The 17,851-nt window shown below is 40.5% G+C and overlaps 1 protein-coding gene across 1 annotated transcript in view; it reads left to right on the top strand.

Annotated features, from left to right (window-relative positions):
• Positions 1-17,851, top strand: part of TPK1 (thiamin pyrophosphokinase 1) — a 258,586-nt gene that overhangs the window by 74,942 nt on the left and 165,793 nt on the right. The gene's annotated exons all lie outside the window — the stretch shown is intronic.

The following is a 17,851-nucleotide window of genomic DNA, read 5'->3' as shown; positions in this document are numbered from 1 at the left end:
AAAATTAAGTTTTGGTTTTCTCTGGGATCTTGAAATGCGCTTGGTGAATGAGGGGAAACTAAGATTCTGTGCAGCTTCAGCTGAGCTTTCAACACAGGTTTGGTTTTGGGTTTTTTTTAGTGTTACTTAGTTTTTCTTCTTTAACATCACAACACAGGAATAGATAAGGCCTGTACTTGCCAAATAGGGACCCAGTTCACCTTTTGTACAGATTCAGGCTCTTGTATTAACATAATTGTGAAGGGATTAAGCTCTAGATGTCTAAGGAATTACACACTTCCCATACATTGCCCTGAATTCTTGCACTGTAATTAATGCTTTATGCGATGCATCACTTCTCCATGGTGATTGCAAGCAGGGAAACTGCCACAGCTGGATCTAATGTTTTCAGCAGCCTGGTCCTTTTCCAACAGCCTGTGAAAAGGATGGAGTGAGAGTGAGAATCTCGCTGCTACTTTGCCAGTAATCAGGTGTGCTGGTTTTGGCTGTCATAGAACCATAGAATGGTTCGGGTTGGAAGGGACCTTAAAGCCCATCCAGTTCCAACCCCCTTCCATGGGCAGGGACACCTTCCACTAGCCCAGGTTGCCCAAAGGCCCATCCAACCTGGCCTTGAACCCTGCCAGGGAGGGGGCAGCCACAGCTGCTCTGGGCAACCTGTGCCAGTGTCTCACCACCCTCACAGGAAAGAATTTCTTCCTTATATCTAATCTAAATCTCCCCTCTTTCAGTTTAAAACCATCACCCCTCATCCTATCCCTACAGCCCCTGATCCAGAGTCCCTCCCCATCTTTCCTGTAGCCCCTTTAATTACTGTGAAGCCACTCTGAGGTCTCCCTGAAGCCTTCTCTTCTCCAGGCTGAACACCCCCAACTCTCAGCCTGTCCTCACAGGGGAGCTGCTCCAGCCCACCTCTCCAGCCTGTCCAGGTCCCTCTGGATGGCACATCCCTTCTCTCGAGTGTGTCGGCCGCACCACACAGCTTGGTGTTGTCGCTGAATTTGCTGAGGGTGAGCTCAGTCCCACTGTCCATGTCACTGACAGAGATGTTAAACAGCGCCGGTCCCAACACCGACCCCTGAGGAACGCCACTTGTCACTGCTCTCCACTAGGACATTGAGCCGTTGACCACAACTCTTTGAGTGCAACCATCCAGGCAATTCCTTATCCACCAAGTGGTCCATCCTTCAAACCCGTGTCTCTCCAATTTAGAGACAAGGATGTTGTGTGGGACAGTGTCAAATGCTTTGCACAAGTCCAGGTAGATGTTGTCATCTGTTCTTCCCTTATCCCCCAGTGCTGTAAGCCCATCATAGAGGGCACCAAATTTGTCAGAGTTGATTTTCTTCATAGCAGCTGATATGGAGCTGTTTTGGATTTGTATTGGAAACGGTGTTGATAACTCAGGGATGTTTTAGTTACTGCTGAGCAGTGCTCACACAGAGCCGGGGGAAGAAGAAGGAAGGAGGGACATTCAGAGTGATGGTGTTTTGTCTTCCCAAGTAACCGTTACATGTGAAGAAGCCCAGCTTTCCTGGAGATGGCTGAACCTGCCTGCTGATGGGAAGTAATGAATGAATTCCTTATTTTGTTTTGCTTTCCCATGTCGCTTTTGCTTTGCCTACTAAACTGTCTTTACCTCAACCCATGAGTTTTCTCACTTTTACCCTTATGATTCTGTCCCTCATCCCACTAGAGGAGAGCAAGTGAGAGGCTGTGTGGTGCTTAGTCACTAGGTGGGGTAAACCATGACACCAGGTCTTCCGGAACCCGGGACATAATTCATTTTTATCCCTTGTGCTTTAAAAGAACAAACAAACAACTTTTAGCTGTGTGTTTGAGCATCTATTATTCTGATTTCATATTTGAAGCCAGCATTGGCAATAGTTGGAAATTACTACTGCTTACTGTATTTGGAATTACTTTGTGGTGCCCACGCAGTGATCAGAATATTCAGAATAGTCTTTGGAAGCAGTAACACAAGGAATGAAATTCATCCTATAGCAATAAAGTGTTCTTGGTCTAGTAACTCTTGAGGGATATTCCACTTACACAAGCTGCTTGACTCTCAAACTGCCTGGCTTTCCCTGGTTATTAAGAAACTCCAGCTAGAACAAGTTTCTTCTTCTGAAACTGAATCTGAGTGGCCCATTCTAGGTACACACCTCATGTGGCAAACGGGGATGTTTAGGTAAGATGCTTTGGATCAGAGTACACATGTGCATGCAGTTTGCTCTGTATTTCCATCAGTGTGTCTTTCAGTGTTTTGATCTCTGTGTAAAATGTGTCTGGCATATATAAAATAATAGAAGCAGTAAATAATCATGTAGCTGTTCCCCTTCATTTATTCATTATAAGCATTATGGATAAAGAAAAGTGACTGTCTAAATGAAGCTAGTATTAGGATTTGCATCATGGTACTGGATTATCCTGTTAGTGTGGAGAGAGCTACTAGGATGCCAGTGAAGAGGATTGATAAGGATCAGAGGGCTAGAAAAGGTATATTTTTAGAGTGCTTGATGTACGAAACAATGACACAGTAGGTAGCAATGGCAGTGAATAAAGTGCCTGTGGTTGTCATCTCCTCTGTGCAGAAGTGAACTCACTCTGCAAGGGCTTGAAATTATGTGGTCTTTATGCACTGATGCAACAGAACTCTGAATACTTCTGTTTCTCTGTCAGCAGGGGTTTTGCCTCGGTGTTTAGGAGAGCTAAACGGATTAGGTGACAGTTGGCACGGGCATAATCTAAGAAATGTAAAAACTGTAAGAGTGGGAGAAAAACAAGGTACAAGGAAAAGGATGGGAAGGGAGTGAAAATGTTTTTGCTAGTAAAGCTGAAAAGAGTCGTCGTCTCTGGAATAAACCAAGCTAATAGCTCCAGTGGAGCTACCGTTATTCTGTCACAAGAAAGAAAGAAAGGAAGGCTCTATAGTAGTAAAGACAAAAATTTGATTTGCCTTTGCAAGTTCCAGCAGTATCTGTGGGAGGATTGATGTTTTCTAATTTTATAAGCTGCAGCAGGCATGTTAAATGCTGATGACAGATCAGATTGGAATTGTGCGCATTAATGTGTTTTGAGTGGTGAGAGAAAGACAGACTGTCCCAAAAATACGCCTTTTTTTTTTTTTTTTTTTTTGTTAAAACATCATCTGCAAGGGTTGACAACAAATACTTTTAATTAAGAAAGTGACAGATGCGGGTGTCAATGTCTCATCTTTCTGATGCTTTTAATTTTAGGAAAAAAGAAAACCGCGCATAAGGTGATTTTGGGGTGGTTTTGTACAGGAGGGAATCGTGTGAGGAGCATGCATGGATTGATGGAGGTGTTAGCTCTCAGAGGGAATTCTCAGCATGATGAAGAATCCGTTTTGAAGAGTTAACATTGCTAGCAAGTGAATTACTGAACCCGCGCCCACTCTGCAAGCATCTACTCTGATTGGCACCAAGGGGCCAACATTGATCCATCATTTGAAGCTTTGCAGCAAAGCAATGAAAGCGACTGCATGGGCTGTGGTTCTGCCTCTCATCTTGTGAAAAGGTTATTGCTCTCTGATTTCCTTTTAGAGTCAAAGTGTTTCAGATTGAACAGCAATTTCTGACAAAGACAGGAGCTGGAACCATGCTGCACTGCTGTCATTGGGCTTGGTGGGACACTTAAGGTTCTGCTGGCTTAAACAAATAGGAACTACATGGGCAAATCCCTTCTTGTTTCCTTACTCCCTCTTCTCTGTCCCACAGGGAAAGTAATAGGGATGAACATCCATGATCAGGTTTACTGTAATGAGCCTGTCCTCCAGAGAAACACTTGTGGCATCTTCTAACCTTAATCTAGGATCGATTTATGTTTCTAATTGATAATGCTCTAGCTCCTGTTCATTAAGTGACCACAGGCAGGGTTCTCATATTTCGTGTGTTCCCCATAAAAACCTGTGCATTTCATTAGATCTCAGCATTAAAGGAAGTGTTTACTGGCAGAGCAATATTCTAACAGCGTGTTGCAAGTGTGCAGGAGGGTCCCAAGGTCACAGACTGCTTTCAGAGGTTAATTAATTCTGAAAGAAAGGTGTTCTATTGTAATTAAATAGTAATGAATGAGAGGCCAGGAATATTTGGTACATAATTCAGTACCATGAGGCAAAGCCAAAATCATCTGCAAATTTATTATTTTATTTTGTATTCTATTATAAAATACCCTTGGGTGTCAGTGTAATTTTTATTCTCCAACTTGCCTATGACAGAAGGGGGATTAAGTGGTCAGCGCTGTCATGCATATATGTGATCATAATACACCTCGGGAGTGGTTTCGAGAACTCTAATAGCATTCCTGACATGCTGAAGAGGGCTTTCATCAGGAGAGTGATGCCTTCCCCAGTCTGCAGGATCTTATTTTTAATCAGAGTGGAAAGTGCTTTTTTTTCCACGTTCACACTGGAAAAGCCGTTGGAAGCTTTGACTTCTTTCTGTAGCACCAGCAGAAATACAGTCATGTTCATGACCCTGTTTAAGAGCTCATCAAAATTTCCCTTTTTGTTCTTGTGCTTCTGGGGTTTAATGTTTCAGTATGTTCAAGTGTATTAGGCAGGATCTTGGCACAGGGCCACAGACAAGTTGTCAATACAAATGTAGATTTTTCTTTATTTTTCTTTATTTTTTTTCCTCAACCATCACTGTAAATCAGCTGATTCAGACATTCAGACACTGGCTTGCTTCACTCTGTTATCTCTGAAGAGTGAATGATTTTAATCTCTTAATTTATTATAGGAATCTAGAGGACATAAGCATGGGTTACCAATAGGTTTTAGTTTTAATTCCTTACTTCTGTGTTTTAAAAGAATTTAATTATTTTAATTTTTTGTTTCATCTGAAAGATGTGTTTGTAGACTGGTTTTCCCACCTTGTGAAATAAAGGGATGGGGAAAACGGCTTGTGACTACTCGTTCTTGGGCTAGATAAAGCATGAATCTAGGAGCCTGCATTTATAAACTTCTGTAAATGTTGAGCATCCTTCTACCTTACATCAGCCCTTCCATGTACTGACATCAACCAGAAGTACAATTGAAAAGAAATTGCATTTTAATTCCATAGCCCAGCCTCTAGTAAAGCTTTATTGGCTCATTGATGCTGCAGCTTGTCTTCTTGGGCCTTGGACCTGGCTGTGGTCCCAGGGCTCTGAGAGGGGAGTTTGTGTTCACCATCTCACTCTCTATAATGGACCTAGGTAATGGAGGTGGTGTCTATAAAGTTAGGGAGCCACGTTGCCAGAAACATTGGTGACAGGGTCCCCAAAAGCTGCTGCAGTGTGAACGACGCCAGCCATCGCTCCCTAGAAAGAGAGTAGGTGTGCCACACCTCCTAGAGTGCACCGAGCTGAATTTGAAGGTGGGAATGGTCCAAAACCTTTGTGCCTTTTCAGCAGCATGTATATACGAATTCGTGTTTGTTACTAACTGGCTGTAACTGGCTGGTGCAGGCTTGTTTTGCATCTGAGCTTAACAAGGTATTTAACTGCCTAGGAATTAGGTGATGGTTTTGCTTACAATGAAATAGAGTTCTCTTTTAATCTTCAGGAGGACTGCGATTAAAATGGAAAAATCTAGTTGTGAATTTTACGCTGAAGGAATGGGCCACGCTGTCATCCAGAACCTCACTCTTCTGTTAAGTGACACCTCTAATGATGGTTACATTACACTATGTCACCTGTGGTGGTCTTCAGGCTACTCTTAGAGCATCCCAGTACACACTAATTCAGAGTGTCTGATTCTCAACTCATCTGTGTCCAGACTTTCTCAAAGCATTTCCAGTGCTGCATCCACTCAGAGTTCTCCTCTCCTTTCTTATAGCATAAATGGCTGCAGGGGTATCAGACCTTGGAATGTCTTCCCTCAGGGACAACTACTATCACTATATATAACGGGAATAGCTTTTAATAAGAGCTCATCATGACATTTGTATTATTTATAGGTAGATCTGTGTCCTTAAGATCTATTTCTGATCCTGTAAAAAAATTAATTAGTGTGTTGGAATTTAATAAAATTAAATGAAAGTGGTAGTGACAATAAATAGAACTTAGTAGGATAGCAGTTAAGGGGTTTATAAATATTTTTAAAATCATAATAAATCGGGAAGTTGATACAGGTATTGTTAAAAATTCTTTATGATAAGCAGGCCACCAACAGCATTAGAGTTTGTATTAATTTTTTTTTCAGCTACTCTACCAGATAGAAAATTATTTGTACAGAGTCCAAGATGGGAGCTCTTTGGACTATGTGTTATTTATCTGAAATGAGGGATTTTCTGTCTGAGGGTGTTTTTAACCCACATAGACAAAAAGAGGACAAGGAGGAGAACTGGGGAGAGGTGAGACTGAGAGCAGAGAACTCTATATTATCATGTGCACGTTTGTAATGATTCTAATGCTTCGGTCATGTGTGCAGTTTTTTCTGTGATTGCCATTTATGAATAAGCACTATATTTATACATTTACCTGCCTGGATTTGATATCTGTCAGGTAGGTAGTTATCTAAATGCTATCGTTTGTGCCCTAAATACTTTATTAGGAAGTGACAGTAAGCTAAATACTGCAGATACAAACTGGAGGGCTGGCTCAGGTTCTTTTCAAACCTTCCCTCCACAGTAATGTTTCCTTGCCTTTGATGAAACATTAATGACAGCCAGTTTAAGCCACAGATAGTTGGAGTTTGGTCAATATGTCCCAGCCCCAGTCTGGGTATGAAAGACTTAATAGCTGTAGTAGCACATATCTACTTGCATTCATGCAAACTCACTATAGCACCCTAGTCTGATTAATGGATTTGGGGAAGTAGGCAAACACAGTGTATTGGGTTTTGATGGCAAGGTTTTGGTAGCAGGGGGCTACAGGGGTGGCTTCTGTGAGAAGGTGCCAGCAGCTTCCCCCATGTCCGACAGAGCCAAAGCCCAAGGCCAGCCTGCCCCGAGAGGGACCCGCCGCTGGGCAGGGCCGAGCCCGTCAGCGACAGGGGGGGCGCCACCGGGGTAATGTATTTAAGAAAGGGGAAAAACCCCACTGTGGAACAGCATCCAGGAGATGGGTGAGAGCGTGTGGGAGAAAGGGCTGTGCAGAGCCCCGGGTCGGTGCGGCGGACTAGAAGCCTGGGGAAAAGGTGTTTTTAAAATATGGTTTTATTTCTCATTATTCTACCCTGATTTGATCGGTAATAAATTAAACCAGTTTCCCCAAGTCAAGTCTGCTTTGCCCTTGACAGTAATGGGTGAGTGATCTCTCCCTGTCCTTATCTCAACCCACACACCTTTCATTATATTTTCACTCCCCTGTCCTGCTGAGGAGGGGAGTGATAGGGCAGCTTTGGTGGGCACCCGGTGTCCAGCCAGCATCAACCCACACACACACACACACACACACTTGTTTCTTGAACATAGAGTGTTACGCCTGAAGCTGGTATTGTACAGGAAACAATCACGGCAACCACTGCCATTATAACTACTCTACTACCAGTCTCTGAGCTACTTTAAAGCTAGCTCAGATTTATGTACACTTCAGTCGACCAAGTTCTCAGTGTAGCCTTGGAGACCTTTCACAGTGCCCTTTTCAGTTCTCTTGGTCGTGCTTGCACTTTCTTGGAGTTTTTTCTTGTGGTTTTCTTTTTTAGTAGAAAAGGTAATTTGGAAAATTGCTCAGTTTTAAATGTAATAAAATCTAAACCATTAATTTGACATCCTCTTCTCATCTGCAAAGTCTGACTTGTGTACTTACAAGCATAAATTTGCTACTGAGCATCAGTTTGTGTGGAACTCCGTGTGGGTTCCGACTCGCCAGCTGTGTTGCCTGGTTTCAGGTGGAGCTGATGCAGAGCAGCCCTCTCCCCAGAGGGCTGAGCTGCTGGTTACGTGTGCTGAGCGAGGCACGCTGGCAACGCGTGCGGGTTGGAAGGATTGGGACCTGGTGATGATTTTAGCACACGGCTGCAGACTCTTGGTGCTTGTTAGGGATTTCTGTAGTTAAGACTTCACAGTGGCAGATGTCTTCTAAAGTGATCTGAAGGGTTATTTGCAGACCTTGGCGTCTTGCAGAAATTTGCTGCCTTGATGTATTTGCTGTTAGTTCTTTCTCAAGAATTAAGACTTCTAGGTCTGCACCAGAGATAAAACCCAGGGCAGACTCCTGTGATTGTTATGATAGCTGTTTTATGTTGTGCTTAGGATCAGTATTTCTTTGGTAAAATTTAATAAGCTGCAGGTGAAATATTAGTAGGTCAAATGCGTAGTGTGTGGCTTAGGTAGCCACTACACATGTACAAGATAACATGTGAGAAGAGATGGCCTGCTTCCTGGTTTTAATATTTAACAGCTGTGGGCTAAATGATGAAATATTTAATAAAAATTGGATCCTCGGCTTCTGTAAGTTATCTTGGCTTGATTAGCTGCGGATTTAAACGTTACAGAAGAAAACAGCAAGTGATAGCTGATTTTTCATTAGATGAACACATTTTGTCAGTCTCTCAGTCTTTATCCCTTAAAAAACGTAGAACAAATAAAACCTTGATAGAAAAACTATTTCAACTGAGTACATCAGGTTGTGATCAGAAGGCAGATTTATTTGTACAGGAGAGCTGCAGCTTTATTTTGTTTCTTAATTTCATCCATATGTCAGGTAACTATAAAAGAGGTTTTTATTCTTTAATTAGAGCTTTATTAGAGGCATTTTAATTGCAGCTATGCTCACAAAAATGATTGTTTGAAATACTTCTAATTTTTACTTGAGCAACAGAGAATTGCCTGTGTGTATTCATAACTGGAAACCTGCTGACTTTGATAACTAAAATCTCCATACTGGTACTTTAACTCTGTAGAGGTGGTGGCAGTGTGTGAAGGGTAAGACAAGGATTAGAGTAGGATCTCTCTGCCAGCTGCAGAAGCCTTACCCAGGTGTGGTGCTCTAGCCCACTGAAGACAGTGGTATATTAAACACTTTTCCACCAGGTCCTTCAGAGGTCTTGAGTCCTGCCTTTCAGCTTTGCCATTAGTACTAACCTTAAAAGAATTTCCATTAAACTTTGCAATAAGTTGTTGTCTACATCACAAGTTCCAGAAAATGAAATAGGTTCATACATTCTACAGCTAAATTGTGCAGAAATGGGAGAATATTCCCTTGAGTTAATTTGATGAAAGCGAGGATGCTTTTTTGGTAAAGGTTACTCAGCATCAAATAGAGCCCAACTCTCATTTTGTATGCGCATTTATCTTCTGCTATCTCTCTAATTAATGCTTCTGAGCTGTGCTGGGCAGGAGGTGCAGATACCTTTTGAAATGCTAATGCTTTGGTGGAATATCCTGGTTCTTTGTTAGCTCTGGAGAAGCTACAGCAGAGGTGAGCAGGTTCTTTGTTAGCACTGGAGAAGCTACAGCAGATGTGAGCAGAGAAAGGTTTAATAAAACATCGGCCTCACAGTGACTTACCAAAATTCAGCCACACAGAGAGAACAGACTTCAAACAGCTGTCTGCCATTATGTGTCTTTTCTCCATTCCCTGCCATGTGGGATCACATTCCCTAAAAAGATTGAGATATGTTTTGTTCCTCTGTGTAGCCCAAGTGTTTTCAGGATCCTCAGTGCATCGTTTCTCTGCAAAATGCTATGTACCTTATCAGTGTAAGGGCTCAAAACCTGAAGAAATTTTATTAATATGTTTAAGGTATTCGAGCACATCTTCACCAAAAAAAAAAAAAAAAGGTCAGAAGTTTGCTCAGTGGCTGCCCTACAGGCAATTGCAGGCCAGGCCAGAAGATGTTTTCATGAACCATATGGGAGTCAACTTTGCCTTCTAGTAGGTGTATTGTCATCAGATGTTCTGGTGGTTTCCTCCTTAAGACTTAATGTCTTCTGAGTAAGTGTTTTTTAATAATTTTGTGTGTGTGTGGCAATTCACCATTTTTATGTCTGGTCTTCTTCCTTACGGATAAACGTCAAGATGTCTCTTTTCTGGCCATGAATCAGAAAATTAATCTATAAAATAATATATATGTGGATATCAGAAAAGAAAATGTAGGCCCAAACGGAAAAACATAAATAAGACTTTGGAAAACCTGCAGATTTCTCCTTGCATGCTTGGAACAGGTTACTCAGTAAGGGGATGAATCTCTTCCCACTGCACTCGTGAGTCATTGTGTAGAAAGGGCTCTAAAGGATTTCTGCTGAAAGGTTCTTATTGCAATTTCAAGCCCTGAAGAAGCAAAGGGCTTCTTCAAACTCAACCTCTCCTGCATAGGTCGTCTTCCCTGTTTTTGGAAGTAGGTAAACAGATGCTAAACTCAGGGCGGGTACTTAAGGTACTCAGGGGAGAGTAAGTAAATTATGGAAGCAAGGAAATCCCAGTGAACTCTCACTTGTAGCTTCTTACTGTTTGATTGTGCTTGACTTTTAATCGTTCTGAAGGGTACGAAAGGTCACAGAAAGGACACGTAGAGATAAGTACTAGTCATCAAAACTGACTTTTAAAATTGTATAGCAAGCTTTCAAGCCGCACTGTAGTGTTTTTTCGTAACTGTCTAGTTAGGAGGAGAAAATAAAATATGCATGTTTCTAGCTCTTGTGGGAAGGAAGAGAAATTGTTTATCTTGTCTTGGAAGAGTTTGTTCTCGCCTTGGAGCAGCAAAATCCAACTTTGGTGGCACTGCATGAAGAAGCCCTGAGCAGGCTCTGGCTTCGAGTGCTGCCTTTTTGAGACTAGTATCTAAATCTCAGTTTGTGTAGTTAGTGACTGATTTGATCTAAGTTTACTAGGTTTGAAATCACACCTCTTTGATTCCTCACATGCTGTCTAAAATTTTGATAATGAACAGTTTACCTTTCTCTAATGTAATGGCTGGTTTTCCTCAATTTTTAGAGCAAATTCTGCCATCTGTTGTTTTGACATAAAAAGAGGGAAAACAGTTTTGGGTGTCTTGTCAGCCTCTGTCTTCTCGGCTAGATACCCAAACCTGTCGGAGGGAGTCCTGGTTACATCTTCTCTCCCCTGTCCTCTGGACTGTGTCGTAGAAGACTAGAGTCTGGCACTTCTGGATGAGTACTTACGCTTCACCAGCTTTCAAAATCACGTGCCTGTGAGGGACTCATGCTGAGGCACTGGTGCTTATTCTGCCACTGAATTAATGTGCTGCCATGAGCAAGGATGAAAACTCACAGCGCGATGCGCCCCCCCCCCCCTTTTATTTTTTTTATTCCTTTTGCCAAGAATCCAACAGCAAGACATAGTTCTTGTGAGATGCTGAGTTTCTCCTGAGCAGTGCTGAACAGTTTCAACTTTAATTGGCTCTAAGGTGATGGTGACAACATTGCATGCATGTATCCTTTATTTTAAGCCACACATCAGTCTGTAAGTAATAAAAAAGAAGCCACGGGTACTTAGCAGCAGTCTCTGGGAATTGTCTCACGCACACTGGCTTTTTCCCAAAGTACTTGTACTTGCCGGAACACAGGAGGATGTTCAGCGCCGTGGAAAACAAGTTAGGAGTTCTTAAATCTTGGAACATTGCTTTATTTTGTACTGTATTGATTGTAACTGGAGAACAGTTTCAAATATTGACAATTAAAAAGAAAAATGCAACAGTTGTAGCTATCATCATTAACACTTTTCTTTGTCACTGAGGGATAAGGTTTCTAGGCAGGGCGTTAGCTGCTTCATTTTTGTTAATGATAATGGGAGTGAGCTGGCTGTCCCTTCCAGAAGATGTTCCCCTGATGTGTGCTTTGCATAGCAGTTTGAGCTGAGTAATATGTTCTCCAATTTATTTCAGATATTTTTTTATTATTTGCAAGGTGACACTGCATACCAGGCAAGCATAAATGAATGCATTATTGCCCTCATATCTTCACACACTTTTATCTTTTTCTTTAAATCATAGCGTTTGCAAATAAAATAATACTTTTTATGCTCTTTAACACTAAGCTCTAAAAAGTAAAGAGAAAAGAGGCTGTTCTCCAAGGTTGCCAAATATTACCAAATACTTTTATCCACAGAGCTATGTGACTGTAATCTACAGAGTTGGTAACAGTCTGTGCAAAGTATTCTGTCAGGGTCACACGTGTCTCCTATCTGTATGTGGCCTAATGTGTGCATATACTTGCTTTCTTTATTAAATTGCGGTCTTGTTGGTGTCACGTCCGTGTGTCCCCCCCCCCCATTTTCTTTTTTAAAATCTTGTTAGATCTCATCTGGATTTATCGTAATGTAAAAAATGTTGTTTGGGAATTACGTTCTGTGTAAGATATTGCATAATCAACTTGAGGGTTTATGAAGGTCTTTGAAAAAGGCATGGGCAATTGGGTTTTTTTGTTTATTTGTTTCTTTCTGAATTCATAGAGCAAGTAGCAAAACATCATTGTCAGTGCCACCCTGGTACAAATGTTATGTAATGATAAGAGAGGCTTTGTGGATTGAAATAACAGTGATGTGAACCATGGAGTCAGAAAAAGCGAGCTAGATGACTTCAAGAGAGTCTTGATTGGGAAGTAGAGGGTGTAGGAGGTAAGGACTGTGCTTTATCTGTTTTTTAAAGGCCTAATGATAATAAGTTATGGAATCTTCAGTGTCAGCTGTTCAAGATAAATGAAAAAAAAAAGCTTTTTTATGATCCATTTGAAGTTCATTAATTGTATTGGTATTTAGTGTTTGGGCTTCTGAGCTTCAGGTGTGGCTATTACTTGTGGTAACCTTGCAGGTAATACTGGGAAGGTATTTATTTATAGGTTGAATAAACATTAACTCTGAATATATCTTGCTGTCTGACATTTCTCCTTTCCCCAGGAACTCATCTCTGGACAGCTAGGTGGGGCATTTAAGTGTGCTGCTTTGAGACAAAATATACATGGCATCTACTTGTGCTGTACCTGTCTCTGGGAGTTAAATAGACACTTAAATCTTCACAGCAATTACAAGTATGCTTTTGACAGATTTAAACAGACTTAACACCTTCCTGATCTTAACAGCTTGCCCTCCCTCATCCTTCTAGTCAAGACCAACAATCAGAGGGCAAGCTGTAGGTCATCTTAACAGTTAGCAAATGTAGATTTGGGGGGAATTAATTTTTGTTTGTCAGGGGTTCTTCTTAAACTGTGATGTTAATATTTATCCTGAAGTAATGCTATTAGATGCTTACGAAAGTCAAAGCTGATTTTGGTGACTGCTTCATGTTAAGTCTGCAGCGTTTTATCTTCACTGTATTTTTTCTACTGGGAAGTACCTTGTGTGTGTCTGTTAGTCTGGGGTAAAAGGCATCAGTTTCAAAATTTATTTTTAGTAGTGAAAAAAAAAAGCATAGGGATCCCACTCTGTGCCCTCGAATGATACCACTGGGACATGTACGGCTTGTCTGCGTGGGATTGTTTTCTGTGTTGTAACTGAAGGAAGCAAAAGGTACTGCAGATACTGCCTTTAAATGTTCATGTCTCTGATGTTAACATTTGTTTAAAAAAAGGTTAATTGCAGGCAATTATGTGCTAAAGGAGCTACATCACAAGAAAAGTCAATAGTACTAGGAAACTGTAACTTTGAATTAATGATAGAACTGAACAGTTATGCCAGAGCAATTTATTTAAGGAGGCAGCACAGTTTTTTATAATAAACAGCTGAAGTGTGAAGTGTTGAGGTTTTTCTTATTTTTCATAACTGTATAAAAAGGCATACCATTCCACACTGGATTCTTAAAGTGAGTGAATAAAGAACCAAGTATTCTGATGTTTTAAATTTAACATGCTGTTCATTAGTGTTGAATATTTTAAAATAAAACTGCTTCTTGAATTAAGCTGTGTGCAAGATGGCTTTCTTGAAGGCAAAAGGCACAGTTGTGCTTACTTAGCATGAGAACCTCAGTTAAATAGCTTTTATTTATTTTGTAATCTGTGTCTATTGTAAGAGTCAATTACTGGTTTATGGTACTGGTGACTAAAACTTCTGCTGTGTATCTTGAAACTATGACAAACTTGCTGGAATCTCCTTTTTTTTCCCCTGCTCTCCAGTGCAGCATCCTGGGAGTTCATAAAACTGTTCAGTCAACATGCAGCCTTTATCCAATTTGGATAAATCCCTAGCTGGAATCCATCTCAAAACTTCTGAGAAATAGTGATGTTTTTTCTTGGTAAGCTAGCTGAACCTTTAAAAGTTTCATATTGAAGCTGGTTTTTTTTTAAAAAAAAAGAGTTAGTGCGCAAAACATAAGCAGTCTGCTATGGAAGTGCCTTCAGGTCCTTATCTGAAAGCAATCCTGTCCCTCCTGACTCCATACTCATTTTAGATGGATGCTGTATGGTTCTAAAATGCCCTGATGAGAATAAAAACCAAAACAACAACAACAACAAAAAGTAACAACCTAAAGTCAAACAGAAAAAAACACCCTCAAACCCCAAAAAAAGGAAAGAAAAACTCTGGCTGGCCTGAAGACTCTGAGGATTATTTTTGTTGTTCAGTGCCTGGTGTTATGCTGCTTGACAGCTCTAGAAAAGGCTTGGTAGACTAGGCTGTTCTCACATGAATTTTATACTTTTGGTCCCCTTAGGATTATGGAGTTGGCTCACTCCTGATAAATGTCAATTTAAAGCAGCAGAGAATCAAGCCAGCTGAGCTAGTCATGACCTTCTATGTGATCACAATTATAAGTGATAATTAATAGCTAATGAGACTGGTAAAACATGGTTCTGAAATGCAGTAGACTGCATCATCTGGACTGTTCAGAAATTAAAATTTTTAATTGCACTTTGAAAAGGAATTAAAGACATCTTTTGCCATCACGGGTAAAAAGATAACTTCCTTCACTAAAGGATATGTGCCATATATGTCACTGAGATATATGTCTTCTTCAATACAGTCATGCTACAGAATAAGAATTATTCATTAATTTGAGGTCAGAGGGTAGAAGAGCATGGGTTAGACTAATGTAATACCTGATTTTAATCCATACTTTAAATAAGGGCAGTTGTTTTAAATTTTATGGAGGGGCCTTTCTTGTTACTTTTTTTCTGACATAATTTTATCCGCTCACATAGTAGTAAGCTTGATATGTGATTGCCCAGAGCCTGTTCTCCTCCAGTATGTGCTCAGGAGTAAATACAAAACTACCGGAGCAAACAAGTGAAAACCAATTAAGTTACTTTAGTATGAGGGGCTTTTCCATCTCTCTCTCTCTCAACTATTTCCCCTTTTTCTCTGTCAGCTAGTGCTAATCTTCTCCAAGGTTAGTCAGTCTAGGACAGGTTTTCACACAATGACTCTTCTTCACTCGTGTTAACTGGAGAAGAGCTTTTACTCCATTCTGCTCACCTGGATCAGGCAGTTTGCTCTGCAGAACTCAAAAAGACCAAGTCAAATCCAGCTTCTGACTCTTGTCGGAGAATTGGCTTGCATTATTGTTGGTTTGCATAGTCAATGAGCTACAAAGAGCAGCCATCTTCTGAAGATAAAGCTGAAACATTTTATGATGTTTGTGAGGCAGACAGTGCGTGTTGAGATTTACTTGTGATGGATATTTTTAAACTGATCTGGAGTGGCTTTCTGCATTTTCCTTGTTTCTGGTGTTTTTGAAAGGGAAGGAGAAAAGAAGAAAGAGTTCTTCTCTTCATGTTCATTCATGTGAGGCTTAGACTTCTTGAAATTTTGAAGTTCCCAGCCGCAATTCCTTATTCTCTGTTAGTCACTTCTGGCTTTATGGTAGCTACAAGTGAACTATTTAGAGCGGATGTCTTGAAAATAGATGTAGCGCTCCCTGGCAGGGGAGACACGTTCAGGCAGTGTAGCCAGGAGCCCTGGCGGAGCACATGGGAGGTGCAATTGAGATTCTTGTTTCTTTTGCTTGTAAAAATTCAGACAGAACTTCAGCTAGCTTTTGTCATGGAAATGGTTTTACTTTGGATGAGAGCAAAAGCTGTGCAGGAGCATTTGATTCTGAGAAGGTACTTTTCTGGCTAATTCTGCTCTTAGTTCTGCCTTTTGAAGCACTCAGGAGAGATGGTTGATTATTTAAAAGCACTGCAGTCTGTAGTTACTGTAGATAAAAAATGACAAAGACACTTTTGGATTTATGTACCACATTTCAGTAAGATAAACAACCTTAAGGCATCAGCTCTTTCATCAGAGCGGGTGTGTGTGTCATACCAAGTTGGCTTTCTGTGACAACGGGCTGTTGTTCTTCCTGCCCAAACTGCTGGGATGCCTCCAAAGCTTGCACTTGGGGGCACCACTGTAATGCCTAGAGTGAGGTTACTTTTAATGGGTTTGTTTCAGTCAGGAAGAAATGAAAGAAAAATAACAAATTGATTGAGAATACCTACAGGTTTTCATTGGGAAACTTGTGGAAAGGTAAAAAGGCAGCAATTAAAATTTTGAAAACGTATTTTTCTGTATGTTGAAAAGGTCAGTCTCACAATGAAGGAGCAAATTTAATTTTCTGTTTAGTTTTTGCTGGTTGTGAACGATACTGTCTTGGGCATAAGAAACAGAGCACTGAGGCATTTGCATTTCTTCTAGTTGGTTTCTGTGTCCCCGATAAAACCTGATGCAGAAGGGACTGCCCTTCCCCTCACCATGAGTGTTTGCTTTTGGAAAGATTATTTTTAGAACATACCCTTTTATACTAGCCTAAGTAATAGCAGAGAGCAATGAATTTGAAATGCCATAGTTGCACGTGAACTAACTCACAACAATTGTACTTAGCAGCTTCTGCTGGAGCAGCTTTCAGTTTTCAGAGAAAATGCTGGCCAGTGACCATGCATCTCTTTTGAAATCTTTGAACGGCACCAGAACGTGAGATTTTTTTAAGTTTTACTGATGTGGGGAGTTTGTAGACCCTGCAGCTTTCTTCTGAAATCATGTGAAATAAAAACGTCCCCGTGCTTTGCCCAGTTCCTTGTAACTCAGCTTGAGCTGTAAACTAATTTGTTGATAAACTCTCATACCTCTTGTAAAGTTTAGTAACCTTGTAGAAGAGGAGTTATGTATTCAATTTGTTAGAAAACACTGAAACCGCAGCTTTAATTTCAAAACTCAGTTCAGCCTTATCTTTTGAAACAGTGACAGCACTTTCACCTGTCTTCTTAGCTGCAGCTTAAAAGTCCAGGAACTGTGCAAGATGGAAAGTGTTTTGTTATGTTTTTGTGGGATTTTTTTCCAAAAAAATATTCTTAAACTGTTCTTTCTGTAGCACAGTTGAAATTTCATTATGAATTTTATAAGAATACAGTGAATATTTTTAAGCATTCTGCAATTAAAAAAAGGAAAAGAAGCAAGTTGAGATAAATATCATGTTATTTCCATGTGCTTTGCAGCAATATTACTGTACAGAAGGTGGTTAGGATTTGAAGTCAAGTTCATAGGGATTTTGTACATCCAATATATGACTTAAAAGTCACTGAGCATTTGGCTTCCATAGTTTGGGGGGAGTATTTTTAATAATCAAGGGGAAGAGCAGAAACAAGATGACATCAGTAACAACTAAAATACAAATCTTTGGAACATTTGTGGCATAGCAGCTGTCCAAGAAGCATCATCATCATCCTCTGACAAACAATATCCTCTGAGGCTTGATGTGCAGCACTCAGATACACTTTTTCAAATACTTTGCTGACTGAATGGTACATCTGAAAGAAATTTGAGAGTTGTCTTTCTAGAACCATGCAGATACAATCTTGCCTTACTGACCCAGGAAGATGCATAAGTGTCTAAGTGACATGTAGCTCCCTCAGCAAAGAAGGGACACTACATTTACCAGTTCTACAGTTCATCTCTTACCTTGTTTTGTATCACCTCGTATCAATTCTTGTTTTAACATGCTTTTAACTAACTTCTATTCCCTTGAGAGATTAAT

Source organism: Athene cunicularia (assembly GCF_003259725.1).
Source record: "Athene cunicularia isolate RWA chromosome 2 unlocalized genomic scaffold, athCun1 chr2_part2, whole genome shotgun sequence".
NCBI classification, from domain to species: domain Eukaryota; kingdom Metazoa; phylum Chordata; class Aves; order Strigiformes; family Strigidae; genus Athene; species Athene cunicularia.
The sequence above is the reverse complement of the archived record's forward strand: the minus strand, read 5'-3'. Positions and strand labels throughout refer to the sequence as shown.